The 9,312-nt window shown below is 39.9% G+C and overlaps 1 protein-coding gene across 1 annotated transcript in view; it reads right to left on the bottom strand.

The window, feature by feature from the left end:
* Positions 1 to 9,060, bottom strand: part of LOC134586519 (cytochrome P450 2K6-like) — a 72,163-nt gene extending 63,103 nt beyond the window's left edge. The window contains exon 1 of the mRNA XM_063442078.1: positions 8,965 to 9,060. The gene's annotated coding sequence lies outside the window, so the exon portion shown is untranslated. The remainder of the gene's footprint in view (positions 1 to 8,964) is intronic.
* Between the last annotated feature and the right edge of the window lie 252 nt (positions 9,061 to 9,312).

Here is a 9,312-nt window from a genome sequence, read left to right on the forward strand (position 1 = left end):
AGGGACCGCGAGCAGGTGCCCCTTTTCCAGCCGGTCGGACGCACGTGGCTGAAAGAAACCCGGCCTCGGTGAGGCGGCCACGTGCATGAGCAGAGCCGGTCGCAGGGTACTCGCGTCTGACCGTGAGAAACCCCGGTCGCCGGCAGGCTCACACTTCAGCTCGGGGAATCAGAGGAGGCAGCCAAACGGCTAGTCTCCTGTATCCTCGAGCGTAGCGCCCGTAGTCCGGCGGCGCTGGAAAGTGGGGTGGAGTGGGGGGGGGGGGGAGTGCAAAAAAGCAACAAAGGGAGAGCAGACTGAAGGTCTCCCCAGGCAAAAATCCCCACCCTGAACGGCAAACATCCCCAGCGCAACATGGGGGGCAAAGAGGGGTAAGGTGAAGAAACCCCAAACTAAATCACATAATATACAATAAAATATATATATAATATAAAACTAAATATATATAACATATAACCAAATAATATATATATGATATATAACTAAACAAAATAAAAATAAATATATAAAAGGCATATAATAAGAAAACAAAGCTTTAATACATTTAACTCATAAATAAATCATACTAAATCCCAAAGCCACCCACTATTAGCAGAAGGCAGTGGTACTCCGACCTGTACTGTCTGCGGAGCAGCAAAGAAAGAGGAAATGATGCATGGGGAGGGGAGTTTTATAGTACCTAACTTTTTTCTGATTGGTTGTTTTTTTGTGCTGCTGTGCAAAAAAGCAACAAAGGGAGAGCAGACTGAAGGTCTCCCCAGGCAAGAATCCCCACCCTGAACGGCAAACATCCCCAGCGCAACATGGGGGGCAAAGAGGGGTAAGGTGAAGAAACCCCAAACTAAATCACATAATATACAATAAAATATATATATAATATAAAACTAAATATATATAACATATAACCAAATAATATATATATGATATATAACTAAACAAAATAAAAATAAATATATAAAAGGCATATAATAAGAAAACAAAGCTTTAATACATTTAACTCATAAATAAATCATACTAAATCCCAAAGCCACCCACTATTAGCAGAAGGCAGTGGTACTCCGACCTGTACTGTCTGCGGAGCAGCAAAGAAAGAGGAAATGATGCATGGGGAGGGGAGTTTTATAGTACCTAACTTTTTTCTGATTGGTTGTTTTTTTGTGCTGCTGTGGAGTTCTAGTAAAGAGAGACTTAAGCAAATACGAAGCCTCCTGTCATGTTATAAAATTACGCCATCCATCCTAAAGCAGTGGCAGAAATAAAGTAGAATGGACCTTGGGCAGTATTATTTTTGCCCCCCACCCCATCGCAAGGGTGTCCAAAAGGTAGATTCCTATCTGTTGTTCAACTCCAACAATGCTCTGACAGCTGCGGCTCTACCATTTTCCCATGCTTGCAGGGTTGTATTTAGTACTGAGCAGTGTTTGTTTGAATGTAAGCGTGTTTTTGTATGAAGTATGTTCATGTGAATGTGTTTGTAAGTGGTATTAGCGTTTGAATGCAAGCATGCAGTTAGTTTTCAACTGCAGAGGTGTGTTTGTATGTAGTGTTTTTGTTTCAATGTAGGAGTGTGTTTATATGTAGTGTTAAAGTTTTAATGCAGGGGTGTATCTGTGTGTAGTGATGGCATTTGGATGTTGAGATGTATGCACTTATACACATTCACTGCCGCACACACACCATTATACACATACACACACACACGGAATCACATGCAGATACGCATATATACACACTGACACACATGGAGATATGCAGACACATATACAAACATTAACACATGCAGATACAGACACAACAATACACATACAGATAAGCAGATACACAACCTGAACACATGCAGATACACAGACACACAGATACAAACATTGCCACACAGTTACACATACTGACAACATACAGATATGTACAGGTACAGGTACACACAGACACATATACTCTCAGACATACTGACATACAGACCTACACTGTGATTGTTCTCCAGGCAGATATATTGCAACGTTTCGACCTATTCAGGTCTTTATCAAGCTTGATAAAGACCTAAATAGGTCGAAATATTGCAATAAATCTGCCTGGAGAACAATCACAGTGAGTGCCTGGGATTTTTTCTATTTGCATATATTCCTTAGGGTTCTTTGCTGACCTATGCTCAGTAGCACCCTGTGTTTAATTGTTGTGACTGAGTGCGACCCTATACTTTTTTTCTATTACACAGACCTACACTGACAGACATACTGACACATACATAGACTGACAGATATACTGACAGAAACAGACACATACACTGACAGACATACTGACACACACAGAGACATACACTGACACATTCACAGACAGACATACACTTACTGACATACAAGCACAGACATACACTTACAGACATACTGACACATACATACACTGACAGACATACTGACACACACAGACACATACACTGATAGACATACTGACACACAGAGACACATACATTGATGGATATACTGACACACACACTAAAAAAGACATACTGACACACATGCAGGCACATACACTGACAGGCATACTGACACACACGGACACTTACATTACATTTGTAAACCCAACCTCTAGTTTCCTACCTTTTGAGTGGATTTCCTTGGTCCAGTGTGATGCCTGGGGCTGTTGGGAGTTAGGGTTTAGATGTACAGCCCCCATGCTCACTCCCTGGTGCTCCCTCCGTGCACCTCTGTTTTCTCTGGGAGGAAGTGATTTGCGGCCATTCTCCCAAAAAGCAAGGGACCAGGTTGTGCACGAACAGGCCCCTGCTGACAAATGCCCACTGGGTGGCTCAAAGTGCATGGGCCACCTAGTGGGCCTCCTTAGAGTGCGGGCCCCTGACTGCACTGGCAGCAGGGCCCACAAGGCAGCTGCTTTGGGTCCCCCAGGAGTAATTGGGCCTGGGACAGCTGCCCCGTTTGCCCATGTTAAAGACAACCCTTCACCTATGTGCCACACATGGCTGGAATAGGAATAAAAAGTAGCCCTGTAAATGCTTTCTTTATACCAGTATAGAAAGAACAAAAAGTTAACTGTGGTGCTATATTACACAGAATTCCTAGGGTTTTTAAAGTGTTCCCTTATAGATACTCACAATATAATAATGAAAGAAAAGAAAAAAACCAAAAGGAAAAAAAACGTGCGATTCACCATAAAGTGATAATAATAAAAATTGATACAAACTGGATATCTTAGATGTATTCAATATGAATATCTATAGAAATAATATTAAAATATATAGTGTAATATGGTTAACACATATGAAGGGTGGGGGTGGTAGAGAACTCACAAAATCAAGATGAATTCATCCTTTTGGGTTTTTTTCTTTTCTTTAATTTTTTCATACCAGCCCTATAATGCCACTTGTGATATAGTGTGAAAATAAACAGTTGTAAATAAAAAATAAAATGGAAAATTATAACATTAACCATCTGATTTTTTTTTTTTTATGCAGATAAGCAACAGCATGCAGTCAGTGTTATAGTCCCATAACTTTGATGTTTGGTAATGGGGCAAAAACATCCAAAATGTTGACGGCATAACAAAACTTTTCTTTAATTATATATTGTTTTTGCTAACTCTTCTTGCTGTGTAGAAGCTAACAAAGTGGCACAAACTAACAGAAACTCTTACTGACACACAGATACCCACACATGCTCTGTTATACACAGTTACACATACACACACACACACACACTGTTGCACAGACATAAACACAAACATATACACACTCAGAGATATACACATAAGCAGATATATACTTACACACACTGATACAGAAATACACACTCATATGCTCACAAAAGCGCACACATAAATATATACACACACACACACAATGGTACATACATATGCAGACACACAGTATAACACACTGACATATACACACATATACTACAGAAACACATTTTATCTTATTACCACAAGCCTGAACTCTTCCAGTATCTGATGCATGATTGAGATTTATGTGGGACAAATTTATGCCGGGACAGGAGCCCAAAACATGAGACTGTCAAAACAAAAATGGGACAGTTGGCAACTGTGTTACCCCTTCCCCCATGGATTTTCCCATGGCTACACAGGCAAATATATAAATTATGTGTATTGTTCATTTAAACATAGAAACATAGAATGTGACGGCAGATAAGAACCATTCGGCCCATCTAGTCTGCCCAATTTTTAAAAATACTTTCATTAGTCCTTGACCTTATCCTATATTTAGGATAGTTTTTAAATAGACTCCGGTTCCAGTTGGTAACCTGAAGTCTATAGAGTGAAAAGTCACTGGGTTGTACTAATATATAGGGGGTAACCCTGGATATCGTAAACACAGAAAAAAAAAAAAAATACTAATTCACCGGCATCCGTGCCCAAGTGGGTATAGTGCCAGGAAAAAGCAGTACAACCCTTAAAGATAAGCTAAAGAATAAAAATCAATACTTTATTAATGACAAAAAGCTAAAAAAACCTTGGACTCCAATCAATTAAATGCCAGAGTAGGTAGGTATAACTACAAAGGGTAGAGTGACAGGTAAATACACAGGCACCCAAAACGGAGAGTAACAGAGTAAGGATAGACCTGGTGCATATAACTAGCGAGCTAAAAACTCCATCTATATCCACTGCCCAGTCTTAGATGATCTAGTAGTCACTCCGTCTAAAGCACCATGTTAGTAGCCAAATGCTGCAAAAAATAGGGGGGTAAACCCCTGTTGCCTGCACAGTCTTCATAGGTAGCCCAAAATGGGAACCAAGGGAGTGAATATTAGCCTGGTATAATTAGTATACTATATTTAGGATAGCCTTATGCATATCCCACACATGCTTGAACTCCTTTACTGTGTTAACCTCTACCACTTCAGCTGGAAAGCTATTCTATGCATCCACTACCCTCTCAGTAAAGTAATACTTCCAGATATTATTGTTAAACCTTTGCCCTTCTATTTTAAGACTTCTATTTTAATGTCCTCTTGTTGTGGTAGTTTTTCTTCTTTTAAATGTAGTCTCCTCCTTTACTGTGTTGATTCCCTTTATGTATTTAAATGTTTCTATCATATCCCCCCTGTCTCATCTTTTCTCCAAACTATACATGTTAAGATCCTTTAACCTTTCCTTGTAAGTTTTATCCTGCAATCCATGAACCAGTTTAGTAGCCCTTTTTTGAACTCTCTCTAAAGTATCAATATCCTTCTGGAGATACAGTCTCCAGTACTGCGTACAATACTCCAAGTGAGGTCTCGTGTTTTGTACAATGGCATGAGCACTTCCCTCTTTCCACTGCTAATACCTCTCCCTATACAACCAAGCATTCTGCTAGCATTTCCTGCTGCTCTATTACATTGTCTGCATACCTTTAAGTCATCAGAAATAATCACCCCGATAAATCCCTTTCCTCAGATGTTAAGGTTAGGACTCTATCAAATATTCTGTACTCTGCCCTTGGGTTTTTACGTCCAAGATGCATTATCTTGCACTTATCCACATTAAATGTCGGTTGCCACAACTCTGACCATTTTCTAGTTTACATAAATCATTTGCCATTTGGCTTATCCCTCCTGGAACATCAATCCTGTTATATATTTTAGTATCATCTGCAAAAAGACATGCCTTACCATCAAGACCTTCTGCAATATCACTAATAAAAACATTAAAGAAAATGGGTCCAAGTACAGATCCCTGAGGTACCCCACTGGTGACAAGCCCATGCTTCGAATATACTCTATTGACTACAACCCTCTGTTGCCTGTCACTCAACCACTGTCTTACCCATTCAACAATATTGGAATCCAAACTTAAATATTGCAGTTTATTGATAAGCCTTCTATGTGCAACAGTATCAAAAGCCTTACGGAAATCTAGGTAAGCAATGTCTACTGCAACACCCTGATCTAATATTTTAGTTACCCAATGCAAAAAATCAATAAGATTAGTTTGGCATGATCTCCCTGAAGTAAACCCAAGTTGTCTCTACTGAAGTAAGGCTTACTGGCCTATAGTTGCCCGACTCCTCCCTACTACCCTTCTTGTGAATGGGCACAACATTCGCTAACTTCCAATCTTCTGGGACTACTCCTGTTAACAATGATTGGTTACATAAATCTGTTAATGGTTTTGCTAGTACACCAAGCTCTTTTAATAGCTTTGGGTGTATTCCATCAGGTCCCATTTACTTTTTTATCTTTACTTTTGACAGTTGAAATAGAACCTCTTCCTCTGTAAACTCACATGTAACAAATGACTCATTTGTCCTTCCCTAACTGAGGCCCCTTTCCTTCATTTTCATCTGTAAATACTGAACAAAAATATTAATTGAGGCAGTCTGCTAGACCTTTAACCTCTTCTACATATCTTCCTTCTTTTGTTTTTAATTTAACTAATCCTTGTTTTACTTTCCTCTTCTCATTTATATATCTAAAAAATGTTTTGTCCCCTTTTTTACTGACTGTTTTTGTTTCTTCTGTGTGTGATTTGGAAGTTCTTAAAACTTACTTAGCCTCTTTCTGCCTAATCTTATAGATCATTATGTCTTCCTCACTCTGTTTTTTTTTTTTTAAATTACTGTGACGAAAGCGCCTTTGTCACTGGGATTTGGAGAGGCCTGCTTGACAGCCTCTTGCCCCAGGACTATGGTCCATGTATTAGACATTATTTCAGGACAGGGGAAAAGCTTGTGTTCGTGCCTTTTTCCTTCCCCAGGTCAGTCTATGGGACTACCGAATGGATTGTGGCTATGGTGTTTGTTTATACAAACAAACTAACGAACAACCACATGCAATGGGAGTGTGCAGCCTGTTAACCTCCCAGAAGCTGTGGTTAACCACAGCTAATTGATGAACGGCTGGGATGATCGCCGTTCGTATGAACAAACACGTGGTGGCGGCCATCTTAAACTGTCGAACCCCCCAGCGATATTTTGTCGTAGACCGCATGGAACTGTGTTTGGTCATTGTTTCAAACGAACACCACTGGGACTTCCAGACTTCCATCCTTTCGTTTATATTCATACGAATGCAGCAGCGTTCGGTACAATTAAACTCGCGAACTAGACTGACCCTGAGGACTAAAGGCCATGGAACTAATTCTGGACAGATTTATGCCGAACGGTCAGTGAAAACACCTTAAACCCATGGTGATCTGACTGTGTTCGTGGGATCTGAGCACTTTTCGGATATATTGAGCGCTCAGATCCAAGCTATCTGGGGATATGTTGAACATGGGGGTTTAAATATTGGAAACATGAGTTATGTGTTTTAATGTGTTTTTGTTACAGTTTTAACTTAGGAATATTTTCTGTACCTGGAGATAATTAAGTTTACTACAGTCACCTAACCCAATTATCTCCAGGATAGAGAGGAGGGATTTTCCTGTTTCTGTGGGAGTGGTTCACATTGTATTGTATGTTGATTTGCTACTGTAATTGTATTCCACTCCTCCAAAAGGTCCCCGTGGGAGAGCTTGTTCCTGTTCCTGCTCTCTGGTTTTAAGAGAGGCCTACCTACTGGAAGCAGGACCCTGGACTTAGGTCCAGAGTGGGTGTAAGACGGCGAGACCCCAACCAAGCTGCGGCGGTTTGTGGGGTCTGCTGTGGTTATGGTGTTTGGTGGAGTGCTTGGAGCTCTCGGTAAGCACTAGGAGCATCCGTCAGCAGAAGGTACCCAGTTGGGGTGCCAGGCGTTCCGTTACAATTACTAAATGCTAATTTTTAGTTTTTTACTATTTTGGCCACATCTGCGGAGTACCACAGTGGTTTCTTGAATTTTTTGCTTTTACTGACAAGCCTAATGCAATTTTCTGTTGCCTTCCACAGTGCAACTTTTAAATAATCCCATTTCTCTTGGACTCCATTTAAATTGCTCCAGTCTGATAATGACTCCTTTACACATATATTCTAATTTTATAAAAGTTTGTTTTTCTAAAGTCTAAAACGTATGTTTTTGTGTGGTGTGACTCAGTCACGGTTTTTATATTAAACCACACTGACTGATGATCACTGGGTCCTAATCTTTCACCTACAGTAATATCTGATACCAAATCTCCATTTGTGAACACTAAATCTAGTATGGCCTCCTTACGAGTTGGCACCTCAACGACTTGTTTTAGAGACAATACCAGTAGGGGGTTTAGAATATGTGTGCTCCTGGCACAAGCAGCTATTTTGGCTTTTCAATTAACATCAGGAAGATTAAAGTCACCCATGATGGCATTAAAAACTTCCTTTACCTCTGACACCTCATTGCAAGCCAAGTCATTTGTCCCTAGATGGTCAAGCACATCCAATTCCCCTTCGTGCTTTGCTCGCTTAACAATATTACAAATACGTCTCCTGTCTCTGTGAGCAGTAGCTCCGGGAAAACATCTCACAAGAACACCATTGTCCATCTCCACACCTCTTATGATAGAATCCCCCAACAACAACTGCTTTCTATGCCTCACCATAGTCTCCAAACCTGTCTCCACAACACCACTACCCTCAGTGCCTGAGCCTGTCTCCACAACACTACTACCCTCAGTGCCTGACCCTGTCTCCACAACACCACTGCTATTTCAATGAAACATGCACTTTAAATCTATAAATAATAATTTTATGTTTTAAATCATATGTCTGGCTTTAATGTTTTGAATTTTGGATTGATCACTTTACCAGTGAACATTCTACTGTATAATATGTTGTTTATGATTCGTCTTAATATTAAAGTTGGGATAGGAGAGGGGGGATGTGTGTGTACGCAATCTGTATTATTCTGCTTGTCATCTTTTCTTTTCTCTAGGGACTTTACAGATGTTTTATGTGTGAAGCCTTTTGTAGCTTAGCAATAAAGAAAATTAAAAAACTTCACAAAGTATTTTGCTGTTTAATGCCCGATCAAATGTGATTTTAATTGCTTTATTTATTTTCATGTGTGTATTTGTTTATGTGTGATCATTGCCCTTATTCAGCAAAATGCTACTTACGGTAATTCAGAAACTGCAGAGTTTGTATATTTCTGAACAGCAGACCCTCCGTCTCTCTCTCTAGACGACGCTCAAGTTACTTCACCTGCTCTACACACAGGATTATAAAGTTGGACTCTAGACCCAGATAAATACCTTCTCAAGCTCACTCTAGTTTTCTGCCAGTGGACTTTACGTAAACATTTTTTTTTTTCATCAATCAGGCCTTTTTCTGGGCTTTCATGCATTGCTCTTCTCATGGCTTGCATATATTTCAATTATTTCATCATATATCTGTTCATTTCAAGGAGTTGGGATTTTGCTTTGACATAAAACAAAAAGAACTAACAAAATGCAAACAAGGCTTTT

The sequence above is a fragment of the Pelobates fuscus genome, chromosome 2 (genome assembly GCF_036172605.1).
Source record: "Pelobates fuscus isolate aPelFus1 chromosome 2, aPelFus1.pri, whole genome shotgun sequence".
Lineage (NCBI taxonomy): Eukaryota > Metazoa > Chordata > Amphibia > Anura > Pelobatidae > Pelobates > Pelobates fuscus.